At 40.4% G+C, this 21,793-nt stretch overlaps 1 protein-coding gene across 1 annotated transcript in view; it reads left to right on the top strand.

The window, feature by feature from the left end:
- Positions 1–3,140: 3,140 nt before the first annotated feature.
- CPLX2 (complexin 2) overlaps positions 3,141–21,793 on the top strand; it is a 306,204-nt gene continuing 287,551 nt past the window's right edge. Inside the window, exon 1 of the mRNA XM_077472613.1 lies at positions 3,141–3,401. The gene's annotated coding sequence lies outside the window, so the exon portion shown is untranslated. The remainder of the gene's footprint in view (positions 3,402–21,793) is intronic.

Here is a 21,793-nt window from a genome sequence, read left to right as displayed (position 1 = left end):
AATGTCGGGCAGTAGTTTAATAGAAACCGACCAACATTCAGTCTGTGTGTACTGCAGCCATTCCAACAGAAGGGGTATGACCGAAAAAGGTCTGCCAACCAGCTCCCGATCAGCACTCGAAGCCAATGTCTGCGAACACTGAAGCGTTCTGATAGGGGGTGCCCCCCTGTCAGAACACAATAGAACAGCAGGGGAGATTAATGTACTAACATTGGATTATTAGTACACAAGCTCCTCCTGGGCTGTAAGTTTTTTTCATCCTGCCCACTGGGTCAAATGAAAAATAAATAAAAAATAGCAGTGTATACTAGGCTTTAACTGAATGACATTTAGTTTGCTACATCACTGCATAATGCATTTTATCCTTTTTTTCATCCATTGTTTCCTCCAAATGCTGCTTATCTCCTGCAGCTTCTTTTCAACCATAACCATATCCTGTCTACATGCTTCTTGGTGATAGGTCAGAGGACCGTGCTGCATGATGTGTATTAAAACTACCACTTAAAGCTTCCATTATAGTTTGTCCGACAGGGTTACAACACAGGTGGATAATTGGGAAATAAGGACAGAGAGTTGGCATCGTATAACAGGAAGTATTAATACAATAAAAAAAAAACTGCACTATACAAAAAAATATAAAATATAAAAAAACAAATAATAAAATTGAATTACAAATAGTCCATATATTGTATCAGACCAATCAAGGCCAAAAAAAAGTGATCACAAATAAATAGAAACAAAAAATAAAAATAAAAAATCATAAAGTCTCTAAATTATAAACACCCAGAAGTAGATTGTGCTTACCAAATAGTAAGCAGTAAAAGTGATCAGCTAAACCCAGCCTAGGGCCTCTACGCTTACAGATATCCACACCTCGGATAGGGACCACAATTAGTTTAAAGCAAACAAGGGCGGTACGCTGTCAGAAATGGCTCCGAAAAGAAAAAGGGACCACCATAGCGTAATGCGTTCGAACAATATACAAAATGTATTCTTGGGAATAAAACTAGATCGGTAAAATGCATTTTACCAATCTACTTTTGTAAGTTTTATTCCCAAGAATAAATTTTGTATGTTGTTCGAACGTATTACGCTATGGTGGTCCCTTTTTCTTTTCGGGGGTATTTCTGACAGCGTACGGACCACCTTGTTTGGTGGACGTGGCTTTCAACTAATTGTGGTCCCTATTCAAGGTGTGGATATCTGTAAGCGTAGAGGCCCTAGGCTGGGTTTAGCCGATTGCTTTTACTGCTTACTATTTGGTAAGCACAATCTACTTCTGGGTGATCGGGCACACTTTTGAAGTTCATGCATGTGCACCGCAGTGTCTATAATTTAGAGACTTTATTATTTTTTTATTTTTATTTTTTTGTTTCTATTTATTTGTGATCACTTTTTTTGGCCTTGATTGGTCTGATACAATATATGGACTAATTGTAATTAAATTTTATTTTTAGTTTTTTGTACTTTATATTTTTTGTATAGCTCAGCTTTTTTTTGATTGTATTAATATTTTCAGTGTTATCGCACTGTATTACTGCTGCTTTTTTTTTGTTTTTCTTTTTTACCAGAGCAGTTACATTTTTGTTTTTGTATAACAGGAAGTGACTGAATAAATACCTTAATGGCAGAATGACCAGTTGTTATTTTAATAAAAGCTGCAGATTTATATATAATAAACATTATTTTGAAATGATATTAGCATGTTAAAACTTATCTAAAGTTTTAAAGCCAAACTCCAAGAATGGACGGCCCTGGCAGGGTGCTCTCAGGAGAGAGAAGAGACTTCATGTCATAAAAGAGGGACAGTGCTCTCGGGGTGCCATCACCGTGCTGGATTTGTGGTCCCCTGAACCGGAACCAATGGTGTTAAGGGACCTTGTTGGCTGGGATACCCCAGAGTACTTCTGGCATTACCAGCTATGGGGAAAAAAGACTGTCAGCATAGGTTAGAGGGTGGTGGGAGGAAGGGGAGGTAAAAAGTTTTTTTTTCCAAGTAAAGTTGGGCCAAACACCCCGCCCCGATACGATTCGCACCAGAACTTTCGAACATCGCTAACGTTCGGACCCAAACTCCAGACCCTAATAAAGTCTATGGAACCCAAACTTGAAAAAAAAAGTGCCCATTTTGATTTTTAAAGTTTTGATTCCAGCTTCCATCAACACCTAAAAAATATGGCAGCATATTCCCAAACATATGTAGCATATTCGCTTAAATTTTTTCTTTTTTTTAAATTGTCAGCCTTTTTTGTTTAGACTGCAAAAAAAATAAAAAGTTCAGAGGTGATCAAATACCACCATAAGAAAGCTCTATTTGTGGGGAAAAAAGGACATCAAATTTATTTGGGTACAGCATTGCATGAGTGCGCAATTGGCAGTTAAAGTAACGCATTGCCATATCGAAAAAACCTGGTCATTAAGTGGGGAAATCCTTCCGGGGCTGAAGTGGGTAAGCACGACACATGCTGCTGCGGTCCGTGGCAACCAACTTATAAAAACACATGCTGGGGAATAGGTTGGTGATTGCCTCTGATGCAGCCAGTTTCATGAAGGGGGGTAAAACTTTCTGGGGCTGAAGTGGTTAAAATCATGATACATGATATAATTTATTATGTGCAATTTAATGTATAAGGTTGCACAACAAAGTTGAAAATGTATTTATGTATATCTACGCATTGATATGGTGTGGCAGTAGACTATATTTGTTTTCCTGTTGATTGTATAGAAGATGCACTGACTTGTTTCCTCATTTGTGGTGAATGACTGCAGGTTGCTACTGTAAATATGAAAACTATCATGATTGGTGCAGACACTCTGCATTGTCTTCAGCATACACAATTCAGGTATTGTACTGCAATCAGCTAAGAGACACCTCTGCAGTAATAAAGGAATACTTTATGTTATATGTGAATTTCATTAAACTGTGCTTTCTTTAATCATAGGGATAGTAAGTCATAGTCATTTTATATTAAACACATTTTTATTTTGTTTGTTTTTCACCCCTTGCTACCTTAAAAAAAAAAAAAAGACTTAATAGGTTCTCTTACGTTTCCATAGAAAGGTAAGGTCTAGGGCCAGACAAGTCAGCTGTTAGTCTGCAAAGGACATAGAAAGAGATGACATCAGGGTGAGATAGTGCAGGTCTGCCTGGGAGAGTGGATGCTACAAATTCAAGCAATGTATAGGATGTGCTAGTTTCACCGCCAGGCGTGAGCGAGCTATTTTTAGAAACCTTTTCTTGCAGAGCAAGAGTGGGAGAGCTGTTAAGTGGTAGAGAGATACAGAAATATAGTGACAGAAAGAGAAAGCAAGCAAAAAGACTGAAAATTACGAAGCCACAAGCTCTGACTTCATCTCAGGAACACAGTAACATAGCAGCATCCATATCCTTCCTCTGTGAGGTAGGTTCATATATTTTATTAACAATCTGTCTAATGTTTGACTAGCATTGGTCGTGTAGGCCCAGCTGCATGTGTCTCATTATGAAAGCAGGCACATTACTTAGCTTGTGCTGTTGAGGATGGTGTATTATATTCTATCAGGAATCTTCAAACTACGGCCCTCCAGCTGTTGCCGAAATACACATCCCATGAGGCATTGTAAAACTCTGACATTCACAGACACGACTAGGCATGATGGGAATTGTAGTTCCTGAACAACTGGAGGGCCGTAGTTTGATGACCCCTAATCTAGATGGTGATGGCGAAATGAAGGCTGTGTCTAATCCTGCCGGGGATGTGTATCTGTTTCAGCACCATGAATGAGAGGACAGCTCCTCCTGGTTTCTCAGCTTCATACCAAAGCAGACACTTTAGATGGGCAATTAGACTGCAGGGCTGTGCTAAACCTGAATTGTCCTCCTGCTGTTTATTTTATTGCTACATGTGCAGCCACTACTGTCCAATGTAAGTCCATGTCAACAAGCAACCCCTGGGTGATTCCCCGGTGTAATTCTCTCCTTGTTGGTCAAACATTCTACTGATCTCTAATAGTTGCATGCATAACTCAGAGATCTTTGTGATTAACAGATACCCAATTTCAGACTAAATATATTATGCAATCCATTCTTTCCACATTTACTAATTATAGATTGTGTTGAATTTAAGTAAAATAAAGAAAGTAAGTTAACACAAATTTCTGACTTGTTCTATCATGCTAGCTTTCAATGCATACTTTGTTAAATCTTATTCTGCATCAGCATTTCAATGTAAATATCCTGTTGCAAGCAAATGGTTGTTTGTGGACCAAAAGTGGGTCCCTATCATTCATATGACTCAAATAAACACAGAAATCCAATTTTTTTAAGAAGCGGCACAGATGATTGGATGCATTTGGTTAGCATTGTTGCCTTGCAGCTGAGCTTGATTCCTACCAGAAAGAACATCTGCATGGCTTTTGTAGTTTTCCCCTGTCTATGTGATTTTCCACCAGGTTTGTTGGTGTCTTCTTAAAAGTAAAACGTGTAGGCTACTTACATTGTGACCAAATTGGGCCTAGTGTGCTCATGCATGTCTTTGTGTGACTGTAGTTGGGTCAATAGATTGTGAGCTGTCCTATATTGAGGGGAGTGCCATGAATGGTTCTTTCTACTCTTGTTTGATATCTATATAAGAAATGAAGGGTCAATTGGCTAAGAGTTAAACAGCGGCAAGTAAAATTACTCATGTGGTAAATCAGTTGCGAAAGTTCAATTCACTAAGATTTTAGCGTTCAATTTTGATTTTCGATTGTTTGGTAACTATCACATTTTCTCATGTGGTAATGTATCACATGTGTCAGTAGTTAAGGGTTGTTTAAGGTAATTCCCTTATAATATTTTACTTTTTAACATGTTTGTTATTTTTCTTTTGCAAAAAACTATTTACAGTACTCTGTATTTGAAGGCATTGAAACTTGAACTACCTTCTCAAATTTATGTCTCATTGTGCTTGATAATCCAATAATCTTTACTAAATGCATCATTCCATACATTCCACTGTCCCCAATATTATTTGTTTTGTCATTAGAACCCTTAATGTGTAGGATCCGGTCAAACCCAGATATAAGGGGTTTATCAATAGGAGGCATGCAGTATAAAACTTTGGCGTATGCAGATGATATGATGTTTTCACTGACACATCTGATAGTATCCTTACCTAACCTTCTTCAAGAAATAGAGACATATAGCTCATTATCAGACTTTAAGATCAACTTATCAAAATCGGAAGCAATGGGAGTTGGGATATCTAACAACATATTAGGAACACTGAAGGCAAGTTATACATTTAAATGGTCAGTTCAAGCCTTGAAATACCTGGGAACTTTTATCCCAGAAAACCTTTTCCATACATACAATCAAAAATTTCCACCAATATTACATAAAGTGTGAGTTCTTTTGGAGAGATGGCAGAGAGGGTTCCACTCCTGGTTTGGAAGCTGTAATATTATTAAAATGAATATTCTGCCAAAATGTTTGTATTTATTTCAAGCACTACCCATTGCTATAACTAAATATTATTTCAAACAGATACACTCCCTTCTTGCCAGATTTATTTGGGCAAATAAACACCCAAGGATTAGCAGAACCTTGTTGACTATACCCAAACAAAAGGGTGGACTAGTTGTACCAGACCTGTACAAATATTACCAAGTGACTTTATTAAGCCGCCTGATTGATTGGAGTAGACATGGGGATGGGAATATATGGCCCGGCCTGGAGCAGGCTCAGGGCAGTGCTTTACTGCAACGAGCCGCTTTGTGTTATAAAGACCTTCCGACTACTACAAAGGCACATCCCTTGATAGGACCCACTCTAAAGATGGGCTTTGAGCCCAGGGTAAACTATCAGCAATAACCTCACCATTGTTTCCAATACTGGGGAATCCCCAGTTTAAACCAGGTCTGAGGAAGGAAAATTTCATGGTACTGATAGACCAAGGGATCTTTCAGGCCTCTCATTTTTTAACAGGGGGAACATGGCCCACAGTATTTTCATTGACAAGGGGACCTTTACCATATCATTTGGATTTTTGGCGGGCGGTACAGCTGAGACACTTTTTAAATACTTTAATCCAACCAAGTAGGTATGAGCACACTTTAACAATCTTTGAGGGATATTGTAACGGAAGAGGTGCACTTTATCAAACTCTCTCTAAAACGAATGCGCTGCTGGTTACACCCTCAGAGGATTTTAGGTTGCCCCTTTTTAGGGGGTGGGAGAGAGATTTGGATCGAACCTTTACGGAAGAGCAGTGTACTAATATAATACACAATACATTTGAGTCGTCAATCTGCATAAGAATGCAGGAGACAAATTTTAAGATTCTATCTCGGTGTTACCGCACCCCGGCATTTCTAAATAGATGCTACCCGGAGGTATCAGATAACTGCTGCCGCTGAGGGGGGAAGGAGGGGACGTTAATGCACATTTTCTGGTCCTGCTGCAAAATAGAGAACTTTTGTAAGGAAGTGTGGAGAATTGTTCAGAAATTTAGCGATCAGGAGATTCCAGAGGATCCATCTTTCTTCCTATTACAAGATACTAAAATCCCAGTTAAATCATATAAGCAATCTATTCTATGTAACCTGCTGAATGCAGCCACAGCATGTATTCCACACACCTGGAAACAGACACAACCACCAACGGTAGGATTGTGGCTTAAAAGAGTAGAACAATTGAACGTTATGGAGGATTTGGTTTGGACATCCCGGCAAAAACAAGGGACATATCTGAAAACATGGAAACAAGAAACAAAAGTGTTTGTTGTTCGCTTCCTTAGTACCAAATGAACTAACACAATCAATAAAAAATATACGAATAAGTGTCAAAGCAAAAAGTGCAATAGTGCTTTGTAAACTACAACAGTACTTAGTGCTTATGAAAAAAAGTGCATCTGTGCATTACATAAACAGCTAATATAAAGTGTTCCTGTGCATCACTCAGGTGTCTGAAAACAAGCAAATATGTGCTTAAAACCATACAGTGCATATAACAGGTTAAAAAATGCATACAGTGCATATAACAGGTTAAAAAATGTATACAGTGCATGCACAGGGACACTTTATATTAGCTGTTTATTGATGCACAGGGACACTTTATATTAGCTGTTTATGTAATGCACAGATGCACTTTTTTTCATAAGCACTAAGTACTGTTGTAGTTTACAAAGCACTATTTCACTTTTTGCTTTGACACTTATTTATATATTTTTTATTGATTGTGTTAGTTCATTTGGCACTAAGGAAGCGCAACACGAACCCTTTTGTTTCTTTTTTCTGCATTATTGAGAGTCAACTCATAGAGTGTCTGCTGCTCCCATTAGAACAGAATTTTACCTTCTTACCACTTTTTGGCCATATAGCGCGGGAGCCTTTGATATATATCTGAAAACATGGTCTCCATGGAATCTTTTCATTAATACAGAAGAGAGAAAATCCCTTATAGATATTCGATTCTTGGTAAGGGAGGAGGCTGGGGGGGGGGGGGTGGAGGGGGAGAGATTTTTTATTTTATTTTTAGTTTTTATTTTGTTTTTGTTTGTAATTATAGAGGTAAGAGAGAGCTATACACTTTTTAGGAATATATAAATAGAATCTCCCAGGATGGAGTCTGAGATATACTTTGATTAAGGGTGGGAGATGACTTCTGCCTTGATGTAATGGGAGGGATTATAATTATAATAAGCTAGTTGATTTTGTTGTATTTAGAGTGCATGGTCTTGGTTTTGGAAGAAGATGAATTTATATGTATATTAGATTAACATATAGGCATGCATATGTTATATATGATGTTGATAAAGTGTATGTCTTTCTTCCTCTTAAAACCAATAAAGTATTAAATGGAAAAAAAAATGTTTTTTGTAAATGTATTACCTACTAGAGTTGTTGAAAGTTATCTTTTCTATGTTTTCGGCACAGTTCTGTGCTTTTGCCTATGTTTATACTGTGGAAGCTAAAGAAAACCGGACTTTATTTTTTTTAACATTTTAAAATGGATTTTAATATGTTTATCTATTTTTCATGTTCCTATCCAAGTTTAACTTGTTGTAATGGTGTTCAAGCATTACAGTGGCCACTTCAAGAGGTCACTTCTAGCTGAAGTAATTGTCATGGTTGACATACTCCATTGTTGTACTTTGGTAAGCGTTTACTTTAACCACTTGCTGACCAGTCGCCGTCATTATATGACGGCAGGTTAGCTTGTTCCTGCAAATTGCCGTAACTGTATGTTGGCTGCTTAAAGAGCCATAGTAGGCATACATGCCCGATGCATGTGGCCGGTGGCCACGATGTCCGCCGATCACCCCTGATCATGGGCATGAGAGCCAGAATGGAGATTTTCAACTTAACTAATTACTTTTTTAAAGTATGATGACCAACACTGGTTGCTTCCCCCCTCATAGTGGGTGGCCTACATCTAATTACTCTTGGAGCTAAGGGTTTGGGTTTGGTGGACCCAATAAAGAGAGTGCCTGGATGGAGCTGGAAGGTGTGCAGCTGCCATGGGAAATTGTGAGCACATCCAAGCTCAAGAATCCAGCTTACTGTTTTAATTTGGGGGCCAGTGGTAGCTCTTTTTTTAAAAACTGCTCCTTCAGGGTCTCAGTTCTGGCTTTCCCCTGGGTTACTTTTTTAAATACTGCTCAAAGAAGTTGTAAGTAGTGAAGTGTGTCCTCCTGTTACAAGTCAGCATTTCTGGAGTATCCCATACCACCCCAACCCCTCCCCTGTTATAAGTTCTTCAAGCAATACATCTTAACCAGTTCCCGACCGGCACACGCCGATGTACGTCGGCAGAATGGCACGGGCAGGCATATTGGCATACAGGTACGTCCAATCTTTAATGCCGCCCTGCCATCATTCACGCACCACCGGAGGCGCGCTCGCACGCTGGTCGGGACCCCCGTCAGTTCAGTCGCGGGTCCCACGGACTCAATCGCCGCAGGCATACCCGCGATCATCTCACGGGGCGGCTGAACGGTTCTGCCTAGCAACTAGCGACGCTGATCTCTGCTCCATGTGATTGGAGCAGAGATCAGTGTTCACTAAATGAAAGCCCAGCCCCTCACAGTTAGTAACACACCCCTAGGAACACTTAATCCCTACACTGCCACCCACTGGTTAACCCCTTCACTGCCAGTGTCATTTACACAGGAATCACTGCATTTATATAGCAGTGATTGCTGTATAAATGACAGTGGTCCCAAAAATGTGTCAAAAATGTCCGATGTATCCGCCATAATGTCACAGTCATAATAAAAATCGCTGATCGCCGCCATTACTAGTAAAAAAAAAAATTATTAATAAAAATGCCATAAAACTATCCCCTATTTATACGCTATAACTTTTGCGCAAACCAATCAATAATCGCTTATTGCAATTTTTTTTAACATAAAATATGTAGAAGAATACATATCGGCCTAAACTGAGGGTGAAAAAAGTTTTTTTATATATTTTTGGGGGATATTTATTATAACAAAAAGTAAAAAATAATGCGTTTTTTTCAAAATTGTCCCTCTATTTTTGTTTATTGCGCAAAAAAAAACGCAGGGGTGATCAAATACCACCAAAAGAAAGCTCTATTTGTGGGGAAAAAAGGATGTCAATTTTGTTTGGGAGCCACGTCGCATGACTGCGCAATTGTCAGTTAAAGCGACGCAGTGCCGAATCGCAAAAAGTGGTCTGGTATTTGACCAGCAGAATGGTCCGGGGCTGAAGTGGTTAAAAGACATCCCCTATACTGTTTAATGGAGCCAGGGTGAATGAACTGTTGACTGTGAGAACAGTGGCCTCTGTACTATTTTGGGAAAGATCTAGTAAAAAATCTGTGGCTCCTACTTGGGTACTGTTACACAGACATACATCATTATTTTTCACAAGTTATACAAAATTACTCAGCCACATAGATCTGTGCAAGATCTGAGGAAGATACAGTGAACTTTGTCTAGAAGGACAGTTTTGTGCTGATAAATAACACCAACCCCTCCACGCTGAATAAATTGCAAATACTATGAGCAGAGTGTTGCCACAAACAATTTGCAATCATTCCTTGATGTTCTTACAAAACTGGGTCGCAAACCATCAAATATAGATGTTCACAGCAAAATGCAATAATCAGCAATCATCAACAAAGTCAGTGGGGAGAAGATTGACATGACTGATCACGGCAAGCAGTGACTAATTGTGTGCAATTTTCTGACATGTGGCTTGTGCAATTAAACTGAACACCAGGAAAACTGCTAACTGCACAGGTGAAATACATATAAGGGAACTGTTTTACCTGTCAAAGAATTTACATTTCTATCCAACCAGTCTGGAGATTTACATAGCCTTGTAAAGCATTATAGCCAGAAATATGAAACCACGTTTTCTGTTACAAATAAAGAATATGGTGCGGAAACGACTGTGCCTCCAGCCTGTTTTTGGACAGTGATAGAGCAGAAGGAAATTAATAAGGTCATTTGCAAAGTCATTAGTGCACACCTTATAGTTTTACCTCTTAGGGATTATCATGATGCTGTTCTGTTTAGAAGAATGGTGCCATCAAGCTTAAAGTGATTGTAAAGAATCTTTTTTTATTTTTTTTAAATAACAGACATATCATACTTACCTCCACTGTGCAGCTCCTGGCTCCGAACATCCTCTTCTAGGGTCCCCTGGTGGCTCTCGCGGCTCCTCCCGCATCAGATAACTCCCTAAACGAAACTCTCTCCTGAGAGGGTTACCTTGTAAAATGGGGGGCTGGGGTGCCGGTGACTGCCAGGTGTTTTTTCACCTTAATGCATAGGATGCATTAAGGTAAAAAAAACACGAGGGTTTACAATTCCTTTAACACAGTATTAAACCCAAAACCACAAATGTAATTTATTGCACCTTACCAATCATGTGGTGGCAGCATTAGTTTTCTTTTTTTCCTCTGTTTTCACCTTTTGATCTAGTCAGTAAAACACCTCCTGTATTATAGTGCCCCCCGCTTTTGATGAAGAAGCACAAGGACACCTTTGGACAGCAGTATTTTCAGTCTGGGGGTATGGGAGTGGTAGATGTTCTAACAGATATAGATACACTAACACACTGAAGCATAAAGTTGATGTAAACCTACTCTCATAATTTCTAAATTACTTCCATAGTGCTTATCTATAAGGATATACATGCTCGGTGGGTGGAGTCGGGATGTCAGTAGATCGAAATCCTAGTCAGTAAAAATTTTGGGCCATAGAAAACTTGAAAAATCATTGGGGGGGGGGGGGGTAATTATATAAGACAATTAAGCCAACGTGAATAAGCTTGGATCTATGAGACCCAGGTTTTAAAACCTAGGGGGCTCAACATAGATTTTGATCTAAACTGTTTCATCTATAACGGGTGAGCATGGGTAACCCTCTATTTGATACAAAAATCTCAGTAGAAAATGTAAAAATAATTTTTAAGATAAGGTTTTATATTTTTATATTTTATGAAGAGATTAGTGATTCTATACGTATATACAGTATATATATACAGTGGTGTGAAAAAGTGTTTGCCCCTTTCCTCATTTCCTGTTCCTTTGCATGTTTGTCACACTTAAGTGTTTCGGAACATCAAACCAATTTAAACAATAGTCAAGGACAACACAAGTAAACACAAAATGCAATTTGTAAATTAAGGTGTTTATTATTAAAGGTGAAAAAAAATCCAAACCATCGTGGCCCTGTGTGAAAAAGTGATTGCCCCCCTTGTTAAAACATACTATAACTGTGGTTGTCCACACCTGAGTTCAATTTCTCTAGCCACACCCAGACCTGATTATTGCCACACCAGTTCACAATCAAGGCATCACTTAAATAGGAGCTGCTTGACACAGTAAGGTCCACCAGAAGATCCTTAAAAGCTACACATCATGCCGAGACCCAAAGAAACTCAGGAACAATTGAGAAAGAAAGTAATTGAGATCTATCAGTCTGGAAAGGGTTATAAAGCCATTTCCAAAGCTTTGGGAATCCAGCGAACCACAGTGAGAGCCATTATCCACAAATGGCGAAGACATGGAACAGTGGTGAACCTTCCCAGAATGGCCGGCCGCCCAAAATTACCCCAAGAGCGCAGTGACGACTCATCCAAGAGGTCACAAAAGACCCCACAACAACGTCCAAGGAACTGCAGGCCTCACTTGCCTCAGTTAAGGTCAGCGTTCATGCCTCCACCATCAGGAAAAGACTGGGCATAAATGGCCTGCATGGCAGAGTTCCAAGGAGAAAACCACTGCTGAGCAAAAAGAACATCAAAGCTCATCTCAATCTCTCCACAACACATCTTGATGATCCCCAAGACTTTTGGGACAACATTCTGTGGACCGATGAGACAAAAGTGGAACTCTTTGGAAGGTGTATGTCCAAGTATATCTGGCGTAGAAGGAACACTGCATTTCATAAAAAGAACATTATACCAACAGTAAAATATGGTGGTGGTAGTGTGATGGTCTGGGGCTGTTTTGCTGCTTCAGGACCTGGAAGACTTGCCGTGATAAAAGGAACTATGAATTCTGCTGTCTACCAAGAGATCCTGAAGGAGAATGTCCGACCATCTGTTCGTGTACTCAAGCTGAAACGAACTTGGGTTCTGCAGCAGGACAATGATCCTAAACACACCAGCAAGTCCACCACCGAATGGCTGAAGAAAAACAAAATGAAGACTTTGGAGTGGCCTAGCCAAAGTCCTGACCTGAATCCTATTGAGATGTTGTGGTATGACCTTAAAAAGGCCGTTCATGCTCAAAAACCCTCTAATGTAACTGAATTAGGACAATTCTGCAAAGATGAGTGGGCCAAAATTCCTCCAGGACGCTGTAAAAGCCTCATTGCACGTTATCGCAAACGCTTGGTTGCAGTTGTTGCTGCTAAGGGTGGCCCAACCAGTTATCAGGTTTAGGGGGCAATCACTTTTTCACACAGGGCCATGATGGTTTGGATTTTTTTTCACCTTTAATAATAAACACCTTCATTTACAAATTGCATTTTGTGTTTACTTGTGTTGTCCTTGACTATTGTTTAAATTGGTTTGATGTTCCGAAACACTTAAGTGTGACAAACATGCAAAGGAACAGGAAATGAGGAAGGGGGCAAACACTTTTTCACACCACTGTATATATATATATATATATATATATATATGTGTGCATATATGAAATATTCTGAGGCAGCATACATAAAATAAATAATTTGTATGTAATTATTTTCAGTATTAATAAGGTCTTGTTTATATAAATATTTTATAATTATTCTCCTTAAGCTTCGTTGGTATTTAATACATTTTTAATAAATATGTAATACATTTAAAATTTTACATTTCAATATTATAATTATGATATTTTTCCAAATGTTTAATCAGCGGTAATATATTTGCACCTAATAATGTTAGGCATGTAATAGGCTGTAACCGGAGATTCCCACAGGTGTCTGCGGATGAACATGTAGATAAACACCCTACCTGCAAGCTTATGTTTGGCAGTAGGAGTGACACACTCCCATGTCTCGGAAATTGCATCTCCTGGAGACACAGATAGTGGGAGGTTCATTCCACGCCGCAGACGGAGCTGTGGTGACGCCTAGGGGGTTGCTTTGGCAACGATAGACTATAAATCAGTCTAGAGAGATCGGCCCACCCATCTACTGAGGAAGGCCCATAATTGGCCGATACGCGTCTAGAAGTGAGGAGCCGATAGTGTGACGTTTAGCCAGGCACTGGGAGTGTGTACACGGCGGCGCAAAATTGGAGGTTTTATATGTGATATAAAAGTTTTTATCTTGTAAGTGCGTCCTTTTTTTGACGGCTTTTGAATAAATTTGTATACGGAGAAGACTATGGTCTCTATACTTATTATTTACATGTCCTGAACTCATGGAATGTTGAGCGGAGTTGGAAGATGATTTGTTTCTTTGGATGCGGGTGTGCTGAGTTGCCATTAGAAAGGAACAATCTGGATTACCCACCATTGTTTGTGAAGAGGAGATTGTAAAGGATTAATTTATATATGAGTTTTGACTCATCTGGGAGGTGAGCGCACATTTGTACTGGTGGTGGTGTGCACTCCTTTTGAGCACTCTATTTTTCACAGATGTGTAGGATTTATTAAGATGACATATTTTGTCATTTTATTTAAGCAATTTTAATATATGGCGCTACATTAATTTATCTAACAATTTTGTAACCAGTGTGGTGTATCACTTAGAATGTTTAGCAGCTGTGCACGTTTATAATTAGGGTATTATTTATAGAATTTAGTAACACGGTATTATTTCTTTTCACTGTTTTACACTTTTTGGTGCTGATTGTTTCATCTCACAAGACTCCCCACCCACCTCTACATTCCCCTTGGCCAGGCACCGATATTTCTTACACTGAACTTCTGCTGGTCTCATGGATTATGCCCCATGATCACTAACATCCAGTCAAAACCCAGGAAAGTCACCACATGATGTCAGCATGCCCAATCTTGCTGAGGTGTCGAGCAGCCAATCCTGGGATAGCTGGAGAAGAAAGTAGGGGGGGTGTAAAGTACACAAAATGTCTCTCTTACATTCGTGCATGAGATAAGAAAATCATCTGTCGCTCACAGCAAGGAGAAGAAATGGACACCTATTTCTCTGTTTGTCTGGTTTTATCTTACTGAAAAAAAGAGCTGGATTAACTCTTTGTGGCAAGATTGGGCACAGAAGAAATGACATCCTCTGCTGTAACAGATATGAGTCTTAATTAGGGATGAGCAGAACAACCCCCTGTTCTGTTCACACCAGAACTTGTGAACAGGCAAACAATTTGTGCGAACAGCGTTAAAGTCTATGGGACATGAACATGAAAATCAAAAGTGCTAATTTTATTTTTTATTATAATTTTTTATTATTTCCACAAAAAGTGTTTGGGGACCCAGGTCCTGCCCCAGGGGAAATCAATGCAAAAAAAGTTTTAAAAACTGACTTTTTTCAGTAGCAGTGATTTTAAAAATGCTTAAAGTGAAACAATAAAAATAAAAAATATCCCTTTAAATATCGTGCCTGGGGTGTCCTTAGTCTGCCTGTAAAGTAGCGCATCTTCCCCATGTTTAGAACAGTACCACACAAAAATGACATTTGTAAAGGAAAAAATGTAATCAAAAACTGCTTGCAGCTGTAATGTATTGTCAAGTCCCGGCAATATACATAAAATATCATTGAAAAAAATGGCATGGGTTCCCCCCAGTCCATTACAAGGCCCTTTGGGTCTAGTATGATTATTAAGGGGAACCTCGCACCAATTTATTTAAAAAAATTGCATGGGGGTCCTTCCAAAATCCATACCAGGCCCTTCAGGTCTGGTATTTTTTTTTAAGGGGAACCCTGTGGCAAAATGTAAAAAAAATGGCGTGTGGTCCCCCCACAATCCATACCAGACCCTTATCTGAGCACACAATCTGGCAGGCCACAGGAAAAGGGGGTGATGAGAGAGTGCCCCCCTCCTGAACCAGACCAGGGCACATGCCCTCAACATAAGGAGGGTATTTTGGGGTTCCCCCAAAACACCTTGTCCCCATGTTGATGGGGACAAGGGCCTCTTCCCCACAACCTTTGCCTGGTGGTTGTGGGGGTCTGCGGGCAGGGGGCTTATTGGAATCTGGAAGCCCCTTTAACAAGAGTACTCCAGATTCCACCCCCCTCATGTGAAGGGGTATCGGGTACATTGTACCCCTACACATTCACCCAAAAAAGTGTCAAAAAAGTCAAAATTACAGTAGACAGTTTGGGACAATTCCTTTATTAAAAAATAAATAAATAAAAGTCCCACAATGTCCATTTATCTTTGATCACAGCGCCGCCAACCTGAAAAAAAACAAAACAGAAAAACGTTGCCTCTATGGGAGGCACCCGCCGACTGCAGCCTTTTGCTTTGACAGCTGTTATATAGCTAAGGGCGGGGCCACCCAGTGATGTAAGCCAGTGACCCTGCTCCTTCTGATGTCATGTGACATCACATAAGGTCAGAGGGGGCGGAATCACCCGTTTATGTCACCGGGTGTCCCCACCCTCAGCTATATAACAGCTGTCAAAGCAAAAAAGGCTTCTCTGGTTCATTGGCACTGTGTTCGAAGATGGATGGACATCATGGGACATTTATAAAATTATTTTAATAAAGGACTGTCTCCTTTTACTTTTTTTACACTTTTTTGGTGAATGTTTAGGGGTACAATGTACATTATACCCACTCACATAGGGGGAGGTGGGATCTGGGGGTCCCCCTGTTAAAAGGGGCTACCAGATTACGATAAGACCCCCGCCGACCTCCACAACCACCGGGCAAGGGTTGTGGGGAAGAGGCCCTTGTCCCCATGGGGACAAGATGTTTTGGGGAGGACCCCAAATCACTCTCTCCATGTTGAGGGCATGTGGCCTAGTATGGTTCAGGAGGGAGGGCGTTCTCTCATCTTCCCCCCTTTTCCTGTGGTCTGCTAGGATGCGTGCTTGGATAAAGGTCTGGTATGAATTGTGGGGGCCCCCAGGTCATGTTTCTTTAATTTTGGTATGCAATTCCCCTTATAATCCATACCAGACCTGAAGGGCCTGGTATGGATTTTGGGGGGCACCCCACGCCATTTTTAAAAAAAAATCTGGGTGCGGGGTTCCCTTTAATATCCACACCAGACCTGAAGAATTTGTATCTATATATTGCCGGATCCCAGCAATACATTACAGCCATGAGCAGTTTTAAATTAAATTTTTTCCTTTACAAAATTAATTTTGCTGCTCTCATTCATAAAACTATGTATGAACGCTATGTAAGCAGCCTAACAGTGTGGGGCGTGAACTCAGCCCCCTGAACCATGATTGACCAAAGGTGCTCCGCCTTTGGCCAATCATGGCTCTTAAAGCAGAGCGTGCTGTAATTGACCAAAGTATGCAGGTCAGGTGCATGCTTTGGCCAATTAGCAGCGGTCAATGCACTGCGATCTTGCAATGCATTGACGGTCTTGCCGTTCATTATGGAGCGCTTGAATTTCCCACAAATGCCCCATAATGTTCTAAATTCGGCGAACGGGAGAACACCCAATGTTCGAGTTGAACTTAGGTTTGACTTGAACATCGGGCTTATCCCTAGTCTTAATGACATTTTTTGGGGGGGGTTTACATCTACTTTAACTCCAGCTCACACGGCAGGTACTCAAGCAATTACAGCAACTGTGTTTTATGCTTTTAGGATAAAGGTTTTACATGACTAAATATAAGCTCACCATAAGGCTGCTTTCACACTGGGGCGGTATTCAGGTGTTACAGCGCTAAAAATAGCGCCTGTGTAACGCCTGAAAAAAACCGGCCCCTTTAACTCCAGTGTGAAAGCCGGAGGGCTTTCACACTGGAGCGATGCACTGGCAGGACGGTGAAAAAAGTCCTGCCAGCCGCATCTTTGCAGCGGTGAAGGAGCGGTGTATTCACCGCTCCTAAACCGCTCCTACCCATTGAAATCAATGGGACACCGCGGCAATACCGCCGGCAAAGGGCCACTGCAGCGGCGCTTTGCGGGCGGGTTTAACCCCTTTTCGGCCGCTAGCGGGGGTTAAAACCACCCCGCTAGCGCCCGCACACCGCCGCTAAAACGACGGTAAAGCGCCGCTAAAAATAGCGGCGCTTTACCGCCGACGCTGCTCCCGCCCCAGTGTGAAAGCAGCCTTAGGGATGAGCTAAACACACCCCGATTTGGTTCGCAGCAGAACATGCGAACAGGCAAAAAATTAGTTTGATCATGCAAACACCATTAAAGTCTATGGGACACAATCATGAAAAATCAAAAGTGCTAATTTTAAGGGTTAATATGCAAGTTATTGTCATAAAAAGTGTTTGGGGATATGGGTCCTGCCCCTGGGGACATGTATCAATGACGTTTTTTCAGGAGCAGTGATTTTAATAATGCATAAAGTGAAACAATAAAAGTGAAATATTCCTTTCAATATCATGCCTGGGGGTGTCTATAGTATGCCTGTAAAGTTTTCCCGTGTTTAGAACAGTAACACAGAAAAATTACATTTCTAAAGGAAAAGAGCAATTTAAAACTGATCGCAGCTATAATGAATTGTCAGGTCTTGGCAATATAGATAAAATCATTGAAAAAAACTGCATGGGTCCCCCCCCCCAGCCCATTACCAGGCCCTTTAGGTCTGGTATGAATATTAGGGGAACCTCGTGCCAAAAATATCAAATAAAATGGTGTGGATGTCCCCCTCAAATCCATACCAGGTCCTTCAGGTCTAGTATGGATATTAAGAGGAACACCACATCAAAAAAAAAAAAATGCCATGGTGGTCCCCCAGGGCACTATATACTCTGAACAGCAGTATATATACTATACAGCCTGCTCTATATACTCTGCAGGAAAATTGGGCCTTGGGTGTTCGAATTTCGAAAGAATTTTCTTTCGAAAATCGTATCTAAGAATTTTCGCACCATTAGTGGGCTGCAGGAACAGCCGATTTTCGTGCAGAAATAAAATTTGAGGAATCTGACATGTTGGAAATTTTTTGAAAAACAAACAATTTTCTAATCAATGATGGGAGAATCGTGTGAGAAATGTAATAAAAAAAGAAAATTTATGGAGATAAAAAAAAATTTACGGAGAGAAAAGAAGATTCCCGGCCAAGAAAATTATTTTCTGTAGCAACATGAGGTGAAAAAATGGCTTGGTCGGCCGAATTTCGAAAATAAATGGTGGCATCATCGGATCACAAAAAAAAACAAATTTTCTGATTTTGAAAAGAAAATTCCTTCGAAATTCGACCATGTATGGCCTGCATAAGGGGAACCCTGAACCAATTTTTTTTTTAAAAATTGCGGGGGGTCCCCCCAAAATCCATACCAGGCCCTTCAGGTCTGGTATGGAAATTAAGGGGGACCCTGTGCAAAATTTTGACGCCTCATGATATTAGAGGAAGGCAGGGTCATCCATTTACATCACCGAGTGGTCCCGCCCTCAGCTACAGCTATCACCGAGAAGAAGCATCACTCGGCAGGAGCTTCCCATGCAGGGGGAGCTGTTGCATTTTTATTTCTTTTTTCGGTTTGTCAGGTGGCATGGCATGATAGAAGATGAATGGACATCGCTGAACATTTTAATTTTTTTATTTTATAATAAGGGACTTGTCCCAAAGCGTCTCCTGCCTTTTTCACAATTTTTGACACTTTTTTGTGAAATGGAAGGGGTAAAATGGACCCGTTACCAATTCACATGGGGGGGAGGCAGGGATCTGGGGGTTCCAGATTCCAATAAGCCCCCCCGAAGACTCCCCCAACCACCAGGCAAGGGTTGTGGGGATAAGGCCCTTGTCCCCATCAACACGGGGACAAGGTGCTTTGGGGGTAACTCTTAATAATAGTAATAATTAAACCTTAATATATATACCAGCCCAAAAGGGCCTGGTAATGGACTGGGGGGGACCCATGCCGTTTTTTCCAATGAGTTTTATTTATATTGCCGAGACCCAACAATTCATTACAACCGCAATCAGTTTTGAATTACTTTTTTTTTTTCCGTGGTACTGTTCTAAACACGGGAAAACCATTTTACAAGCATACTATAGACACCCCCTAGGCACAATATTTAAAGGAATATTTAATTTTTATTGTTTCAATTTAAGCATTATTAAAATCACTGCCTCTGTGCATCGATACATGTCCCCTGTGGCAGGACCTGGGTCCCCAAACAATTTTTATAGCAAGAATTTGAATATAAGCCTTTAAAATTAGCACTTTCGGTACTTCATGTATGAAGTATCAAAAGTGTTTGTGTCCCATAGACTTTAACGGTGTTCATGTGTTCATCCAAATTTTTTGCCTGTCCGCAAACAGGGGGGTGTTCGGCTCATTCTTAGTCACCAGTATGGTATTTGTAAATTTAAATCATATCCCCTCTCAAGTTCCTATTTATCAGAGAGAATACGTTCAGTGCTCACAACCTTTCTTCATAGCTAATGTCCTCCAGACCCTTTATTACCTTTGTTGCCCTTCTTTGTGCTCGCTCCATTTCCAGTACATCCTTCCTGAGGACTGGTGCCAATAACTGGATGGCATAATCCATGTGCGGCTGGACCATAGTCTTGTAGTGTGGGAGAATTATCGCTTTATCCCTAGAGTTAATCTCTTTTTTAATGCATGCCAATATTCTGTTTGCTTTGTTAGCAGCAGCTTGGCATTGCATGCCATTGCTGAGCCTATCATCTACTAGGACCCCCGGGTCCTTTTCCATTCTAGATTCCCCCAGAGCTTCTCCCTCCAGTGTATAGATTGCATTCATAATTTCATTAATATTTTTGCCCCCCAAATGCATTATTTTACATTTTTCTACATGAAACCTCATTTGCCTTGTAGTTGCCCATCCCATTAATTTCTTCAGATCTTCAATCTGTATTCGTGTCACTGGTCCCGAAAAAGTGTCAAAAGTGTCAGTTAGTGTCCAATTTGTCCATCGCAATATTGCAGTCCTGATATAAGTTGCTGATCATCACCAGTTTGATAGTTTGTAGATGCTATAACTTTTGTGCAAACCACCGTAGAGCAGTATCGCAAAGAATTGGCCTGGTCATGAAGCGGGTGGTAAAGGTTCTGGAAGGCAACTGGTTAAATACATAACTGCATTAGTTTGCGTCTTTTATATTGGTGTGAAGTTAAAAATCATGCTAAAATCTGATTGTATAAAAATTTTAAAATGATACTGCACCAGCACTCAAAAAATATTAAGCTGCTGACACTGCAATAGAACTGATTGCATAAGTAAATGTGATATAAAGTGCAGTGCTGAGATATGCAAACAAATAAAAGTGCAATAATGATAAAAATATACAAATGACTGACACCAATAAAAAGTGTAAATCATACAAACATGATACTGGTACAAAAATGTAAACATCAATAAATCATAACGTCCATATAAAAATACACGTGATGAATCATAAGAAATTCCAAGAAAGGAAATAAGTGACTGAAGTGAAAAAAACTGTTCCATATAGATTCAAACTTCTACTTTTGGGGAGAAGTTCAATGTGCTTGTGAAGAGGATCACCAAGAGTGGAAATTGACATTGAATGTGCAGCCACCACCAAACACAATGATTGGGTACTTTTACCAGATCCAATGGGCTACTATCAAGAAGCCAAATGTGCAGAGAAACCAAAGAAGATTGGACTCCACAGGGACCAGCATACACCGGGACCAGCATAAACGGGAACCAGCATACACGGAACCAGCACACATGGGACCGGCCCAGAGGAAATGCAGCCATTCCAACTCAGCGTCCAAAAAATGCAAGGTTCAACCATGCATATATGAACTGAGGATCAAAAAACGCTAACATAAAATCCTTAACAAATAGTTTTATTGAATAAGTAACGCACTTACATCAATTTAAATGGATACAGGCACTGTATATATGTGATGACAAAGGAAGATAATAAGGAGTGCGATAACATGGAGTCAGCACAATATATCCCAATGTTTTGTCCACTAAGACATCATCCAGGGTACCCCAGAGTACCCTGGAATGGCTGCATTCCCTCTGGGACGGTTCTTCCATTTTAGGGCTATTAAGCATCGCCTGTCCGTCAGCACCTGGGCTAATAGTTTTTGGGAGGATCTTGAGAATGAGGTAGGAGGGAGGCCCAGTAGGAACAGTTTGGGGTCTAATGGTATTTGCACCTCAAAAACGGCTTGTAATAAGGTCTTGACTATTTCCCAATAGGGGATGACCTGTGGACAGGTCCAGTAAATATGGAACAGCGTTCCTACTGCTCTGCGGGAACGGCAGCAACGGGAGTCAGCGGAAGGGT

The sequence above is a fragment of the Lithobates pipiens genome, unplaced genomic scaffold, assembly GCF_037356315.1.
Source record: "Lithobates pipiens isolate NorthernLeopardFrog02 unplaced genomic scaffold, aLitPip1_a1.2 Scaffold_8, whole genome shotgun sequence".
Classification (NCBI taxonomy): domain Eukaryota; kingdom Metazoa; phylum Chordata; class Amphibia; order Anura; family Ranidae; genus Lithobates; species Lithobates pipiens.
This window is presented reverse-complemented; position numbering and strand designations above follow the sequence as displayed.